This window comes from Leuresthes tenuis, unplaced genomic scaffold (genome assembly GCF_036924035.1).
Source record: "Leuresthes tenuis unplaced genomic scaffold, fLeuTen1.0.hap1 SCAF_10, whole genome shotgun sequence".
NCBI classification, from domain to species: domain Eukaryota; kingdom Metazoa; phylum Chordata; class Actinopteri; order Atheriniformes; family Atherinopsidae; genus Leuresthes; species Leuresthes tenuis.
In genome coordinates this window covers 7,598,300-7,616,634 of record NW_027325364.1, presented here as the reverse complement: position 1 = coordinate 7,616,634, position 18,335 = coordinate 7,598,300, and the positions used below count along the sequence as shown (strand labels likewise).

The window sequence follows — 18,335 nt, the reverse complement described above, 5'->3', positions numbered from 1 at the left end:
CAACTGGGTGTGAGCTCACAGCTAATCACCTAAACAGAGGAAGTCCATAAATCACCAGAGTACAAACTTCCCACTGTAAATCCACACTAACACATCATCACTGTGTGTCTGTGTGTGTACATCTACCTTTCAGAGGGACAATTAGCGTTTAGGACATTTGTGGAACATAAGGACGTCTTGGATGGTCTTCACTTTGTGATACCTTCAAGAGGCTTTCAAAGGGTTCAGACTTTTTGTGTTGAGGTGCTGGATATTTGGGCAGAGGCCTGACATGCATGCGAGTGTGCAGTGTAGCTGAGGTCAGAATTAAGCTGATTCTAAATCAAAGCAGTCGTAAAACTTTTGTCTCTCCCTTTGTTTAACTTTGACGTATGAGAGGGTGGAGCTGTTTTAGTGTCACGGTTATGTTGTGTGTGTGTGTGTGTGTGTGTGTGAGAGTGAGACAAAGTGATGGTTGCTTGCCCCTGCTGTTTACTCTAGAGGAGGAATTGGCGGTCACCACTTCCACCGTCCATTAGCTTCTCGTTAGAGTAGTGAGGCTGGGTGACATCATCTCTTCATTAGCTGTTAAAGCTGTCAGTACGTCACTATTTAGCTCTGTGTGATCAGAGCCACCCTCTCTGTCCAGCTCAGTGCTCTAATATTGTATTCATTTAATGCAAATGAACTTTCAAGGTTCTGAGATTTGGTTGGAGCTTAGTGAGAGGAAATGAATGAGCTTGTTGAAGTTCTTAATGTTGTTGAAACGCAAATAAACATTGTTCATCTTGGGCTGGCTTGGTTCTCGCTTCGATAAGCATTCAGGGAGCCTGATCTAAACATTAACATACTCACTCTGCTTAATGTCTATAGACTAAACTATTTAGTCATCAGCACTTATTGTGATAATATTGTTGGAGGCATGCTATACAGACAGTCTACAGGTAAGTTCTTTGGATTTGATGAAATTGTATTGGGATCCCACTGTGGCATTACCATAGTGAAAATCAGAGTGAAACCTTCGGATCCACATAGAAGTCATCATTTTTACATGTTTAAGATGCTGTGTTTCCCCATGCTACCGGCTAGATGCAACCGCATGCTCTATATAAAAGATGAACATTGCCACCGTGATGTCACCAACTGGATTGTTTACTGGTTTAAAGCCTTTTTGTTACTGTGATGTGGCCATGTTGGTCAAAGTGACACTAAAGAGATGAATCAGATTGACAGCCTGAGGACACTATGCATCTCCATTGGGTAGAAGGCACGGCCCTCACTCTTCACTTAACCTGCTCATGCCATTTAAAATGCAGAGTTTTTAGCCTGATTCATACAATTCATACTGGTAACTTAAATAAAAATTCACCACACTACAAATGCCATATGATAATTCATTATTGGTTTTGGTACCTCACTAATCTAATATCACTGGAAGTTGATGTAAGGAGCTCTATAAAACTTTGTGTAACCTAATAACTCACACTGTTGACTTCCAGTCTGTAAATTGTATCGTCTATCGTCAACATGCCATCGTCTCCTGCCATTCTCACTGTTTGTTGCTGTGAAATCGTGACTCTGCCTCCTCAGGCTAATGCTTTCTGCTGTCACTCCTGTCCATCACCCATTCATTCTCTCAGTCTTTTTCTCTCTGTTTTCTGCTCTTCCCGCCATCCATCGGCTCGTATGCGGGAAGTTTCTGACACACTATACACTCTGTAATGTATACACACCCGCCATAATGGAGGCTATCGATGACTGGTCGGAAGAGTGATGAATGCGTCAAATTAATAATTCATGACAGTATTAAGAGTCATGCTTCCGAGGCCAGGGACAGCTCAGCAGTTTGGCTGCTATAACAAGACAGATTTTATAAGGTTACATCAAATCCTGATTTTCAATCTTTGAAAGGGGATGCTTTTAATTTGATTATTTTTTCCTTGTTCTTGTTCGATCTTTGAGGATTTTATTCAATAATTTGCTTATCATTGGCATTTTTAAAGAAAATGCTCGCGTATTTCTTATTGATTTTCCTTTTGAGGAAAATCCAATTCTCTTTATAATCACTTCAATACAGAGAAACATTTCTTTGTAAAACTCTGTCTTTTTAAGCTTTTTGAGAGGAAATGATAAACAAAACATTTAACAATGATTTAGTTACGGTGAAGTTTACATATCATATTCCCATTTCATTACTTGCATGTTGCTCAAAGGCACTTTACTGTGTGGCTGTAGGAAGGTGGGACAAAGCGCCTTCACTTCTCCCACCATGATCTTTTCCAGTCAGGACCAGGCATTTGAATCAAGTAGCTCCTACTAAAAATCATCCACCAGGTGAAACCTCGTTTGAATATTTAGAAAGTAGAACATTTATGAAAGTTTACTTCATAAAGCTGTGGCTCCATGCCTGCAATCACACTGTTGTTAGAATGGTAAAGGAATGTGTGGCCAATCAGGAATGCTGGTGAACCAGGCACCTCTTTCATTTCAGCTCAGAGGAATGTCTGCTGGGTAAATTTTCTGCATCAATCTTGGGTGATGGGGGTGGGTGGGTGGGTGTGTGTGTGTGGGGATTTCCCCCTCGTTAGCGGTGTGCGTCTCCACATGCAGCGGCCGGCCATCGCCGACGAGCCGTCAGAGATAAGAGGAATGAGCTCCCTAAGAGAATACTCTGTGGTCGGCTGTGCATTTATGCTGTGGAGGATAATATTTCCATTGTTCATGCTGCCTTTATAGGTCTATATTTTATTCATGAATTCCAGAGGGCTAGCGAGCCACGTCTGACTTTATGTGTGCGTGTGTAAGTGCAAGAAACTTTTTCATCTGCCGACTACGGTGGCTGGATTCCAAAATACACCCAATGCTTCAACCAGTTGCTTATGATTGATGAGTTTCAGAATAAAGTTAGACCTATGAATGATGGTTTGTTATGTGTCAGTGAAGCTGGTAGAGAAGACCATCCACCAATGGACCAAATTAACCAGCTTGTTTGGTGGCTGCAGGTAATTCCCAGCTCTGCTCCAAGGATTTCTGTCTTCTGTCCTGGTCAGAGGTGTGTTTCTTCTCCACCTCCCTACCTGTTACTGCTTAAAAAGCCATCAGTCATCACAGCCCCTGTATTTTACACTCTCCCCTCTAACTGGGGTTTGATTAATCTCCGGCTGGCAGAGGTTAGCCTAGCATTAGTGTTCCTCATTCTAACTAACTTGCTCTCCTTTCAAACTTGAAAGGAAACCCAGGACTGTCACTCAGAGAAATACAAACTAAAATGTCCTAATAAGTTTGTGGGAAATGGATGAAGAAAAGGCCAAGAAGGGCTGGAAAAAAAAAGGAGAGAGACTTTTTAGTTTCTATAAATGTTTTCTTCAGTTTTCCTCTCTTTTGCCTCCCGGCGAAACGCCCGTCGTTTGTTAGTATTAGCATTAGCCCTGGGCTAGCAAGTACCGCTGTCTGGGAGGTGGTGATGGGGGGGGCTTGGGAGCCAGGCAGGGCCAAGCCAAGCTGAGTCTCCCTGTAATTATGAGTTCAAACGTTGGAAGAGGGCGGCTTGCTGACTGACAGGGTGACTGACAGGCCGTCCAGGGGCCACGCAGGGCCCCTAATGGAGGCTTCTGGTAGACAGCAGCTTGATTTATCTGGCCCCAAATGGAGCTCTAAACATGGCGAAACACAGATTCCACTGTGGAGTGAAGGACCACCACCATTAACAGCTGGGCCTCTCACGTCCTGTGTCGATGTGTACATTTGAAGCAGATTTATGTACATGTACTTAATTTGGCTTATATGATGTTTTCACATTCGTGATAGCATGCACATTAGCAAATGTAATCATTCTGTATTTATTTGTGCAAATTTACTGATAGCATGTCTGTACATGGCTGTAAACTTAGTAGAAACCATTATCTGTGATTATCTGCAATATCCACTGTGTTTTATCAGATAATGTGCGCATGATTCTGCTTGTAGAAGTATTTACCCGACTGAAGAGTTTTGTCTGATTCTAAATGGATGTGTGAATCTCCTCAAGTCTGAAGTGCAGAAATAAAGGCTCATCTTAAGTGACCTTTGACAAACAAGCATCTTGGAAGCTTTTGTTGTGGTAACTTGCATAGAAGTTTTGAGATGTATGTTGCTTTGCACATACTTGTAAATTTGTGTGTTTGCATCCATGCATCCTGAGCTCCTGTGCCCTCCTGTGTCAGTGGACTGTTAGTGTGTTAGCACATTAACAAGTGTGTGTTCATAAGAAGAGGCAGAGCATGTGTGTTTATCTGGTGTGAATGTTAGTCCCTCAGGTGCCTTGTGTGTTTGATTCTCAGATTAAAGGACAGATGGGAGCTGAGACACTTCCTCTCTCTGTCTCTCCCTTTGAATAAACTTCTAACTTCCCCCAGGAGATACTTTACCCCAAGAACAAAAACATTTACACTCCAAGCTTTCTCTCTCTCTCACCAATGCACACACTAAGACCCTTCTCGAGGCTGAATGAAGCACAGAGGGGTGTCGGTGGTCTGTCTTGTTTTCCTTCAGACAGTCTGTTTATGTGACTGTCCGTCTTATCAATGAATGGCTGTCTTTCATTCAGCTGACTGACACTCAGCTCTTTCGTCTATGGGTCTATGTGTGAGTGTCGCCTGGGGGTCGACTGGATTTGACTTTCTATCTTTTATGAGGAGCCACGGCATAACCCAGCAGACACACACACACACACACACACGGTATGCTGACTGTGAGAGCCTCAGGTGTTTGCCTAAAAGCAGGTAGACATGCAAGTAAGAAAACAATTATCACACCCCCCTCAAACAACAACCATTATTCTAATTCCTCTGATCGTTTAATCATTTCAATTCACATTTCTTCTCTTTATGCTGACAAGGTTTTCAAATTTAAGCATGAAAATAGGTTATTTGTCATCACCTTACAATGGCTCACATCAGATTTATTAACTCTTCTTTTGAGCTTTATGGTCAGACTAAGGCAACTACATGATTTTGCTGAAAGCCTCACAATGTTTTCACATTAACATTGAATCAAATGGGCAATCTGAGAGGCATTATTTGAAGATACAAAATTTATTTACTTTATGCTGTTCCCATCAGCTCTGAAGTTTACTAGTTTGGCCTGCAGCTTTAGTGTGCTCTATAATTCACTTTCATTGAGTGCTTTCAGCCAAATTAAGCAGCTGTTTTCAGAAGAAGCACGAAAAAACCATAGTTCCCAACCTGTCCAGCCGCAAACAGAAAAGTTTTTGGACACTTTTCTCAGCAGATGTTGGAAACCAAAACAGCAAATATAAGTTACTATTCAGCTTGCATTATGGATCGCAACTCCACATAAATTAAACAAACATATGTCTTCCGCCTGTAGCGGCTCTGTATGACTTCTCTAACATGTTTCCCAGCTGTATAGAGTGAAGTTATGTCTTCATTTTTTACAGCGAGGTATTTATTTATTTAAATTGTTTTATTGTATCCTTTAAACCACACTGTCACAAACTAGGATGATCTGAAAGTGTGATATTATAGCTTATCATGGCTTTATTGATCTATTTTGGAATTCTTATTATCATACTTTTGTCTACTGTCAAGCTTTGATTAGTCACAGATAGAGAAATTAGAGGATATTGCCAAGTTCCTTTAATTGTATTGGTTTTAAATTTGTCTTCTGTTGAATTCTAAGTGGCACTGGGTCAATGAAAAAAAGTATGCTTAAAGTTGAAATGTCAGAATTCGCCGAGTATCAGTAGGATCCGACAAACGTTTGTGATGAAACTTTGCTTCTCAGCACAAATCAGATCTGCGGTTCTTTGACCACCGAATCGGTTTGGGCCAAGTCTGGCTCTAATTTCTTTTAATTCCCTCAGGCTTGATCAGGTCAAGTTTCATTTTATTCACCTCCCCCAGATTTTAATCAGGTTCAGGCTCATTAAATGCTGCAGTGGTTGCGGGTGGGATAACTCGCAATCCATACCAGCTCCACAGGGGTCAAGCCACATTTTTTGGGGCTCGGCATATGCTGTAGTATGAAAGTCATGTTAAAAAACATGGAGGGATGAGGAGAGCATTAAGGATGAAGCATCTGTGCTGTTCTTTATCAGACAGGCATAGATGACCTACCAGATGATTTCCACATAGATGTGGTGGGGCTGGAGGAGACTTTATTATTAACATATGGATGTGGTCAGGGGTGGGAGGGGTAGGAGACTGTCGAGGAGGGGATCAGAGGGGGAAATACAGAGAGAGAAGAGATGGAGAGATGAAAAGGCTAAGGCTCGAAAGACATAGAAATACAAAGAATCAAGACTGTGTGTATATTCCAAATGTGAAGATACTGAAAAACAGAAAAATGAGGAGGTGGACTGAGGGAGTTCAAAGAGAAATAGAAGTGAGGGGTGGAAATTAAAAAAAGATAAAAGCTGCTTTAGCACATGGGCTGTGGCCCTGAACATTCTCCAGAACTATTCCAAAGGGCTGCGTACGAGAAAGCAAATGTTAATAGCATTTGCTCCTAGCTTTGTGCTGGGATAATCCATCCAGCTACCGAGTAAGAAGTCTGAAAAATCTGCAAGCGCCCATGCATGAACACAGAAGTGCTTTTCCAGCTACGGAGCATGAGTGTTGATAAGCACTGAGGCATCGCGCTCTTTTCTACTGGCGCGTACGTTGTTTTCCACATGGTTGTCACCATCGTGGCTGCTTTCAAATACATATACTATTGAAGTCAACACGAAAACAATCCTCACTGAGCCACTTAAAACATTCTCAACATGCTCTGATCTAAACGCTTTACCCTAACGCTACTTTGTAATATTTTAAGCTGTGAGAACGCCTCTCCAGCAGAGAATCTCCTGCTGTAAAGTGCAAGATTAACAGAGACACTAATTCCCTGTACAACTGAGAAGTCATAAAATGTGTCAGATGGAGGAAGAATCGTAAATGATCTCCTCCTTCCTTCTTTTCTTACCTCTTATCCCACAGCTATAAGAATCAAAGAACAAATCAGATTTTTATTGTCTGTTTCATTCCTGTTCAACTGCTTTCATCTGTCTACTGTCTGTCCTGAAACATGGTCCGATTTCTCCATCGTACTACAAAGGGACGCACTTAAGAGATGGGGAAGAAACAAAAAAATAACAGTGAGAGTTTACTGAACAGTAAGTGATGAGATATAGAAAAAGTGAGTGACTAAGAAGCATAAACCTTTAACAAAAATCATTAAAGAAAGAAGAGATTATTTTTCTTTTCTTTTTTTAATCGACAAAACAAGAAAAAAATACATTACAAATTTGCAAGTAAAAAAAAAATCAAGCTCAAGAGAAAACAAATAGTTGTATTAAAAATGTTGACCTCAGTGTAATGAGCTGAAACAAAAAAACAAAGTTCCACTAATTAATTAGCAATTTTCCAAGTAAAAACCAACATTTCGACCATACTAAGAAGAAGTTTCCCACCGTGCTTATCACATCATTTCTCATTGTGTTCTGTTGCTGAGCACCATGCAGAGATTTAATAAGTTATCTATGTTGGATAGATGTCGTGCTGAGAGGAGATTAAAGCAGCACAGATTATAGACTGGAGCCTTTTTTTTTCCTCAGCTTTAATTAAACAGTCTGACAAGTCAGAGCCAACAGCTCAGGTCTGATTTTACACTTTGTTTGTTAGTGGACACTGATTTGGGAAATCAGTGGCTCATTGTTAAAGCACCCGATTAAAGACTGGGTGGGAACAGAATCCCAGTTTAACTGTGCTTTGAGTCAAAGGTAAATTTTGACTCCACGTCAAGGTCAAGGTCATGTTTATTTATAGATCACCTTATAACAACCAAAGTGCTTTATATAAATGAATAACAATAAAATCCAAAGATAAATTTCACAGAAAATTTCAGCAAAATATATATACAATCGACACACAAAGCCAACTTTTGTCTCTTCCAGGTCTGAAAAGGTGAGTTTTAAGAGAGGATTTAAAAAAAAAAAATTCCAGTGTCTGATGACTGGATATGCAGCAGAAAACTATTCCACAGCTTAGGGGCAACCACTGCAAAAGTTTGATCGCCTTTAGTTTTTAGCCTGCATTTAGGCACATCCAGGTATAGTTCATTAGTAGACCTCAGAGCTCTGATTGGTCTGTGAACATGTATGAGTTCAGCTAGATACTCGGGGGCCAAACCATTCAAAATTTTAAAAACAAACATCAGGATCTTAAAATCAATTCTGAACCGGACAGGAAGCCAGTGCAGAGAGGCCAGAACTGGGGTTATATGTTCCCGTTTCTTTGGACCTGTTAAAAGCCGAGCAGCAGCATTTTGCACAAGCTGTAGGCGTCGCAGAGAGCACTGATCTAAACCTACGTGCAACGACTTGCAATAATCCAGTCCCAAAAAAATAAAGGCATGAATCACCTTCTCCAGGTCACTAGGAGAGAGGTATGGTTTAACCCTGGCCAGAGGTCGCATTTGGAAATTTTGACTGCTGAGCCAATATGCCTGTCAAATTTAAACTCACTGTCAAGAGTGACACCAAGGCTCTTCATGACACAGCAGTTTTTTGAACCCAGGGAGGGGGCAGAGCATCAACACAGTCACTGTAAAGTCCATGGCGTCCAAACACTGTGAGTTCTGTCTTACTGTCATTTACATTTAGGAAGTCATGTCATGCCCCCCCCCCCCCCCCCCCCCTCTTTTTTCTGGGACAGAATTTTTCACTGTAGCATATAAAAACCACTGCAGGGTGCTGTTTATATTCTGCTTTGGTCGTGGGAAGCTTTTGTTTACTCATAGTGTAAATGAAATCAGCTTTGCAGCTCACAAGATGATATGTATAGTTGCATGTTGACGACCGCAAACTATAACATGTATCCTTTCAGTGACTCTATGAGTCAAAAAAAAAAATCCCACAAGGAAGTGATGATTGAAAAGGTCCATTTGTGCTCTGTTCTGCATAGGGGGAGATACTGCATTATTATACACTATTCTGATCAGTAATCTGTATTCCAAATGCGATTATTCCAGTGCTTTTTTTTTTTTTTGCTTCTTTCCTGCCCATTTATAACTTGCCCTGCTTACATGTCCTGTAATAAAGGCTCAAGATGTAGAGAAAAAAACAAAATAATAACAAAAATGATTAGTCAAAGTGCATAAGTAATTTGACAGACATAAAAGTGACAATAAGAACAGCCCTAATGATAGATGGAAGATGGAGTAAACTAACAAGTGAGAGGGAAAAGAAACCAACAGAGAAAGAGTTCCATGTAGCAAGTCCTTCATTTAAAACGTCTTCTCTGGTGGAATGCAGCATCATCCTCACTGTCACCCTAATTCTGTTACATTAGCTCAGCGTATGTCAACTCTACAATAATGAGAATATATGCATACATATCCCTGCAAACCTTCTCCCTGTAGAGCCTGATGTGACATTAACACCAAACATGTTTCTTTTTTTTTTTTTTTTTTGGAAGTATACAGTAAGGGCAAAGCCAAAAATAACAACAACTTCCACTAATGCATGAAAAAAGGCCTGTTTTGACAACTTGATGTTCATTAGAGGGAATTAAAACAGCTGTGAGAATTTCATTTCAGCTGGCAAAAATTGAAATGACGATATAGACTGATGTGACTGCTATTTCCAGTCTGAGCCAACAGATGATAAACTTATTCCAATTGCTTCAGAATAACTATTCTTTTTCTTCTTGTCGGTATCAACCACAGTATGTATTTATTTATTTTCCCTGGAGGTAAGAGCTCTAGTTTCCGGTTAGCACAACTTCTTCTTTTGAATAACAGTTACTAGCAACGTAGTCCACCATCCTCCGGCTGTATTAAACAGATCGAGCACTTTTCACATTTCAATCGCAGCTTATTGGCAAAAAAAAAAAGATGTTCTTGTTAACCTGCAGCTCTTCCTCCTTGGTAATTCAGACTTGAGAGACAGAGGCAGGTCAGCCCGGCATCAGTGTGTGCTTACATCAAGCCGATGTTGCAGAATCAGCTGAGTGATGACAGCGCCGTTGGTTAGTGTGTCGTGTTCCATGATGCTGAGGCGCTTCAGTGGCAGATCAACTTTCTGCCTCTATTCTCTCAAATGTGTCACTGGCTTTATATATTTTTATTTGGAAAGGCTTTAAGTTACATCTCTTCAAACCAGTCAATAGCAGCCTGTTTTTACATTTGTTTTTTTGTGGCTCTTCAAAAGCTTCAGACTTGTTTAGCTAACATTTTTAAAAGGCGCTTAGCATTTTACTGGAAAAATAGGTCATTATAAAGTAGGTAACTCAGCTAAATTCACACCACGAAAGCAAAATAAATTCTGCTTCTGTTGTTAGACTGATGGTGACTGGACTAATTTTTTGAATTAGTTCAACAAGTCAAATAAGTAATCTGCAGGTTTATAGGGGTTACAAACGGCTAAAATGAAAGGCCTGAATAGAGTGCATGTAGACAGGCACATAGTCACATACATGCTATGCTTCATGACAGAAATTTTGCCACATGCATCTGATTTCTGATTAAATAGATTCCTGTTCGTTAAGGAAATGCCATTGCCACAATGATCCCTGTGTGTGCAGGTCAATCCATTATTTAATTAGCTGTAAATATAGCTGTGCAGAGAGCATGTCATGTGCTCTGAATGTATGGAAACCATGCACACAATGGAACTAGTTGGCAGCTTGTCGTACTATGATACAGTGGAATAATATACAGATCTGCTTTCAGAGCTGTTGCTAATGGATCCTGAACAGTTTCTGGAAAACATTTGTGCTCTTGTCTCTGCTTTTAGTAGCAAACACAGTGACTTGTATGACATGAATTGCCAATTTCCAAGTTGCATGTTATGTCTCAGTTAATTGGATGGGGTTGATGTGACAAAAAGCAGCTTTTGAAATTTCAAAAGTGTTGCCATGTTAGAGAATGTGTGGAAGAAACTGAACTTACTTTAGATTTTTTTTTATAAAGTTTTTCAAATCCGATTTTTCACATTTTTAGATGTAGTTAATCACAGGTAACCACATTATAGCTGCCCAGAGTCTTATCACTCCCACTCAGCACTATAGGCCCAACTTTTTAATCTTTATATCATGTTTCCAGTTTGATTTTATGGTGATGGTTCTGGCTGGAAGTAGTTATTCAGAGATCTGCTGCAATGACACTTCTTGCATGATCCTGGTCCACTGCTTAACTGATGTCCTCAGTTTGCACAATAACTCGAAAACAAGATATGTTGTGTGTTTAGTGAGGGTCATCTTAATCGTGTTAGGTCGTGTTAAAAAAATAAAAAAGGTGACAGGTTAGAATTTGATTAAAATCAAGGGCTCACCTATTCGTAAAAGGCAGACCTATAGGAATATATCGCAGAAATGTCTGTATATGAAATATGTAAATATGACCCTAGGTGACTGATCACCTCCACCATTACACTTTCTCCAAAGTCAACATGTCTGTCTGTGCATGTTGTGTATGTGCGTTTGTTTCTTCCACCGCACAAACAATGGCTGATTTATAAGATTACACATATTTACTCTGTAATCAGTGTGTGTAAGCGCGAGTGTGGCAGCCATGCGACGCCAAGCCGAGGATATTTATCTTGTTGCAGTGAATTCCCAGAGTTCTCCTCATTTTTTCCCTCTTTCTCTTTCTCAGTCACTCACATCTCCTTCTCCTTCCCTCTCTGACCTCCTTCAAAGGGGACCATTGAGAGAAATGAAAACACACGTGGTGGGGGTGCACATACACACGCATGTATCCTGCCAAGGGTATGTTTGTGGGCAAAACTTATTTAGTGTGGTTTTTGGAGTTTGACCAGTCTGTGTACATGCGAGTGTGAGTGTGTTTATGATTATGCAAGTGAGTGGTGTGTGTGTGTATCTGTATGTTGAAGAGTGTACATGTGTACAGAGGGCACGTTACAAAGCTACCAGTGTGTTTGGTCGGATTAGCAATCTAAATGAAGGTGGACCGTGGGATCACTACTAATATCGCAGTAGCTTCTTTTACTTTAAATTAGCATTGTTAGCATTTCAGCTCTTACAGTTGTAAGATTATGGAATTTTGATTCAGCTTGCCAAAGCTCCTTAACTCTAAATTAGTGTCGTTTTCACTGGGACCACAACCAAAACCATCACCTCAGACCTGGCTCTGTGTGTGTGTGTGTGTGTTTGTTGGCTTCTCAGGTCTCTCTGGTCTGGACTGCATCAAGTGTGCGGTTCAGTGTTGGACCAGGGAACTCGGTGTATGAACAGATTGTGTCTGTGTGTGCTTGTATGAGGGAAGGTCTATGCGATTATGTGTGTCGGTCTCTTAAGTGCATAAGAATTCCTTCTGTCTTTCTGTCAGAAGGAATCGGTTATCTTTACATCTAGCAGCCTTTCATGAACAGGATAAACAACCATGAAAAGGAGTTCAGGCTGCAGCCGTAGCTTCACAGGACTTCACTGACATCAGCACTACACTGTCGTGGGTAGTTGATTCTACTTAAACAAAGCTATAGCTGAAAACACTTTTTTCTTGTTTTTTATACCAGAATGTAGATGATTTTTGTTGGATGAATTTGATCTGAACTAAGTCAACTGAATCTAAACTGAGCAATCCACTTTGAAATGTATTGGTTTAAAAGTTACATTAATTAAAGCTGGAGCTAGTCTTTTTTTTAAAAGTACATTAATAGATAGATGGATAGATGTAACTTGAACTTGAAAATAATTTCTCTGAATTTGTGCATGTTGTTTTGTTGCACAGTAACATGATCAAGTTGTGTTAATACATGCCCTTTTCCTTAATACATGCCTCTGAGCCTGCAGCAGAGGTTTTCACCAATCCAATCCAATTGATGTCACTGTGTGTGTGTTTGTGTGTAGTGTCTAAGGGTGAGCCAGCACAGCAGGGAATTGTCAATTGTCACTCCTATGATTTTGCAGTACAAGCATGCAGTTGAAAAGCACATGCACTGATATGGTGTAACTTCTTTTTGGTCAGTATGGACAAGCAAAGGGGATCAGTGAATGCATAACTGTCTTTTGTGTGTTTATGAGATCTCTGTGTCAAAAGGGCTGCTGTCATACTGCTGAGATGTTAATATTGAATTGGAGTATGTTTGGAAGATGCTTCTACCAAGAACACTGTGTATCTTCATTATTCTCTTCATTTTTAAGTAAGATGTTGCCCAAACAGCCTTCAGCAGCAGGAGTAACATCATGTTCAGGGAGGAAGTTGATTTGTAATATTAAAGTCATCCTGAAGGAAGCGAGGAAAACACAAATACGAGCAAAAAGACTGACAAGCTAAGATTTAATGTCGGAAAAAGGAAGAAACAGGTGGAAAGGAGAAAGGGATTTACTACGTGTGGTTTCTCAGTGTGTGGTGGTAATTTGTAGTCTCTCTATGTTTTGTCTGCCAAGATTAGACTGCCTTGTTTTGATCTCTTACCACAAACAGACAAAGTATGATCTCCACATACACTCATCCATACAGACGTGTTTCAGTCGCTCGAGCACTTTAGGCTGACATTTCCTTGAGATGTTCCTCCAACCCTAACCTCATCCTAACCTTACAGCCCTAAATAATAAGTTATATCACTGGAACTTGTTCTTTTTCCCACAGCGTGCCTGTACAAAAAGACTTTTATCCATACAACTTGAGTAATATAATTATACACATAACCACCCACGTCAGAACAACTGTCATGAACACTGTGCAATGTGGTCATATTTTTATCTTGTTAAGCAAAGACTGTAATGGAAATGAATGCAGCTATGTGCCACAAGTTCGGCAATTTCCTCTGGTATGTTAACCAACATTGGAAAATTACATTTAATCTTGCATAATGTTCAGTTCTATAACTGATGCTCTTTTCAGGGCAGATTCCTGGGGGTAGTTTATAAATCACAGACCCAACAAGCAACAAAACAACCATGTGGCTACATCCTGTTGTATCTCTGCTGGGGGGAGAAGGATGACATACCACAACCTTCAGAATCAGGGATATGTGATATATTTGACACTGAATTCAGTTTGAAAAGACATTTTGAATACAGCATTGACAGTGGGTTGTACACAAAAACCATCAACACTCGGTGTAACTGAGGTAAAAACACCCCTGTTGTACAAAAGCAGCCTGGAGGAGATTTAGCTGGAAACAGTGGTGGTGTCGGAATTAGACGGTCACATAATGTTGAAGAAAACAGTGCAGTACAGCAACACTGCTCATCCATTTTATCAGTGCAAACACAATTCAGAACAATATTTTCATAGCTAATTCTTCTAGCTTCTAGCTATTAATGCTCTGCTGCTTTATGTCAATAATAACTAAATCATTTTTCTGATGCCATCTGACATTGTTTTGCTGTACTTAATTAAAACTGGATCTTGCACATTCCGAGAGCTTCTTTTTTTTTCCATTTGCGATGTCGCAAGTAGGCAGTTTAATTAAATATTTTCAAGCGCCATTATTTGTGTTTTTATAAAGAACATTTATCTTCCCCTGACTCAGTCATTCTAGAAATTTCACAAGCAGCATTGGATTAAAGCACTTGGGCAGAGGACATAGTCATTATTCGTTCAATGTCTCAACCACAGGACAGTGCTCAGATTTGTCAGTGTCATGCTGAATTCTATGACCGTAGTTTTATCTGACCTTACATTTAAAGTGACTCTGGGGATAAATCTCCCATGCAGGTTTAAATCAGGGAAATATTACAAAGGCTCCTGTTCTCTGTCATGTTGAATTTGAAATCAAATGTGAACAACATCAGAGACAGAACTGCCAGATTGAATTTAAATCTGATCTTGCAGAACACCTGCTGCACGGAGTTCTGCACACATGTGGTGTGTGTGTGGAGTGTGTTAGTGTGCATGATTGTTTGCACATGTACACACAGTGCATTTGTTCATCTTTACAAATATGATCATGCATCAACACTCATGCCTAAATTAGTGTGTGTGTTCATGCAAACAACCTGCCATATGTGTTTTTGCGCCTTGTGCGCATGCACATGTGCAGCCTGGGAGGTTAGTGTGAGCAGTTAATGACAGGCCATGATGTGTGTGTGTGTGAGTGTGCGCGTGCATTTGTGTGTGTTTGTAATGAGTAGAGAGAAAGGTTCTGTGTGATTATAGGCCTCCTTGTAGGACCAGAGAGACTAAATATGGCTTCAGACTAAACACTGCCCCCTCACACACTCGCATGCTCACACACAAACCCTAACACACACCACAGACCGCACACACATTGGCAACATGCAGCACATATGAGGAGAAAAGTCTGAAAATAACTTAAGGATATTTTTATGATCAGACAGGACAAGAGTTATCTTCGTTCTGTGTGTTTCAGGCTGTTGCTGTGTGTGTGTGTGTGTGTGTGTGTGTGTGTGTGTGTGGAAATGCATCTGACACCAAATCACCAGGTCCGCCAGTGAGTTGTGTCATCTGGCTTCCTTATGTTTGTTTGTTTGTTTTGTTATAGCTGCATGGACAATTACAGTTGAATCTGAGAGCCTTGACGTCATTATTATCTGCATTTGAAGAAAAGTTAAATATTTATAACCTCTCAGCTCAAAAGACGTTGCTAGCTTATGAGAGGAAATCTGCACATTGTTTGGCATTTATTGTCATTAATCAGGGCTCAAGCACAGTCATTATGGGAAGAATGAGGTGACTGCAGATGCCTTATTGGCATCCATACAAATAAACTGTTCTTCAGTCTTTCATTCTGAACAACTCGTTCAAAACTGTCAAAATAACGTATTTTGTGAAGTAAATATGTTACATGTTACTCAATGAAAATATTATGAAAATGTGCTCTTTAGTTAGTACTTAAACTTGACTGAAACATGAATCCTGTGACTTGTCATATTCTTGTATTCAAATAACTCTATGAACATTTGAACTGGAATTTGAACTGAAATGGTACTATGATGTATCAGTTATTGATTGACATCATTGTGATTGTGCGTAATCACAATGAAGCAACTTTGTCTCAGGAATCTAAAAAGACCATGAACATAGCTTTAAAATACTACCGTTAAGATGTCATCTAATGCTAATGGTCAGGATTCGGAGGCCGGAAAGCCTTGCATGTAAATCATTTGCTGACGAAATCTAGAGACCTGATACATGTATCCTAAAGCAGCGCTGCTCACGCTTTTCCAAAGCAGCCTCAAAGGGAGAAACATGAATCAAACTCTGAATTTCCAAAAACCGCTGCGCCTTGAATGACCCTTTTAGTTTGGCTTCAAAAGCAAGTCAATCTCTATAGATCCCCATGTTGAAATGTCATTTCTTTGTGCAGAAAAAGATTTAAAAAAAAAAAGCTATGTAAATATATCACAATGACAAGTTCTGCATCAATGCGGATGGGGGCACTTTATGACAGGTTGTGGACGTGTACAGACTTTTGTTTCTCACTTACATCGATCCTTTGCACCTCACATCTGGCTGTAAAAACTCAAGCGGGCAGAAAGCTGAACTCGAGGCTCATATCAACGGTCCATAAAGAATAGGTGATGTCCACCTTTTATGTACAGTCTGTGATAATGTTAAAAACAGCCATTTTCTCAGCGTTCACACCATTTATTAGATACTTCTCTTTAGTTGCTGAGACTCAGTATGTGAGAAAATATGTGTGCGGGAGGCATGTCAGCATGTTTTCTTACACCATTGAACTCTTCAACAGGCTAGCAGAGTTCATATATATTTTGGCTTTTGAGGAAGGTTTAAAGCAAACACACACACACACACACAAACTCACACAGCATTTGCAGCTGTTCTTGTGAAATGGGCCCTTGGGTTAAGTCACATCACATGCTATTAATACTCGCTCGCTAACTGTGTGTGTCGTATGTGTTCATGCAGAGTCTCTTTGGGAAGCTGTCTGAGTGGGTTTGTAACAGGGCCGTGCGCACCTATGTGTGGGTTTGTGTGTGCGTGCACGGGCTTCAGCCTGAATTGATTTAAATACCTTGCTTGAGGGCATGAGTGTGTCAGTCTATCTATTTGAACTTTGACCCCAACCACACTTCCAAACGCCTGTATCTGCCTTCTTTATGAGGTGTGTGTGTGTATGTGTGTTAGTGTCTAAGTGTTAAAGACCGACATCCTCCTTGTTGCCCCTCAAGTTTCCTTTCACCTGGTCTGACGCCCGCATGCAGACGATGTGATGTCACATCCAGATGTTTCCAGCTGTCTCACTGTAATATGAATACTGCACATTTTCCCTCACATAAAAATAACATGTTCTTTTTTTGTTAGTATTGTTTCTTAATTATTTTTGGATTGTAAGAATGACCTCGTCACTGAAACTGAATTCAATAAAGCGAGAACCTGAGTTTTTTGGGGGGGGAATTTGGGGAATATGAGAATCACCAACTTGTGACAGAGGTATCTCGGACGAGAAGGGATCAAAATATGTGTAATTAGTTTATTAAATTTTTCAGCAGTGCATTTCAGACCGGTCATGAAATTCTCTGGGATTACCTCATTAATATAAACAAGAGAATTTTTTTAAGTCAAACTTTAGTGCAAAGGTTTTGAGGTTATTTCCATTTCATCCATATGGTTTTCATTTGTTACGAAAGGTCTCACTTCGACATGTAAACGCTGTCAAAGTTGATGTGTACATTATTTTTGTGAACGCTCTTTGTGATGGCTTCTATTGCAGCTCCCGAATATTTTCAAACATAGCACTGAATGTCCTTTTGTTTTATTTAAAAACCAGCTAGACAATCCTGAAAACTAAAGGTGTTACTCTGCTGACAGTAACATTTCTGTCCGGTAACAAATCTGGTGTCACAGCCACAGAAGTAAGGACATTAGACATTTTGGGATGCTGTCAAATCATAAATGTAGCTGTAATGTGATATGGGAAGATTACTGCTCTTGTGCCACAATTGAGACTCATTTTCGCTGCCAGGTGTGAACAATGACCTGTCTCAGATTTATGTGTAGACATAATCTGGATATTTGAGGATACCAGATAAGATGCATAATCACAGCTGAAATCTCCAGTCCAGTCTCCCACTAGAACCCCCTCCCGCCTCCATGCAGCTGGACCGACCAAACCCCCTCATTATTTCTGCCTTGGGTGGGCCTTCACCACAGTGTGTGTGTGTGTGTGTGTTTGAGATCATCTCAAGACCAACTGAGGTCAGCTCCAACAGCCTGGAGCTACCGGTGGCCTGGGATTCAAGCCTGGGTGTTAATCCCAAGTTGGGTGACACTGCTCCGGGCTACTCTGTAGTTTTGTCCCCTGCTCTATCTGGGGCCTCTGGCCCTCCGGGACCACCCAGCACATTGTAGCAACTGCAGTGTCTCTGTGTGTGTGAGTATAAGAGAGAAGGGATAGATTTTTTTTGACAGTGTTTACAATAAGT

General features: G+C 40.4%; 1 protein-coding gene across 1 annotated transcript in view; it reads left to right on the top strand.

Moving 5' to 3' along the window:
- Positions 1-18,335, top strand: part of bbs9 (Bardet-Biedl syndrome 9) — a 148,888-nt gene that overhangs the window by 53,957 nt on the left and 76,596 nt on the right. The window lies entirely within an intron of this gene.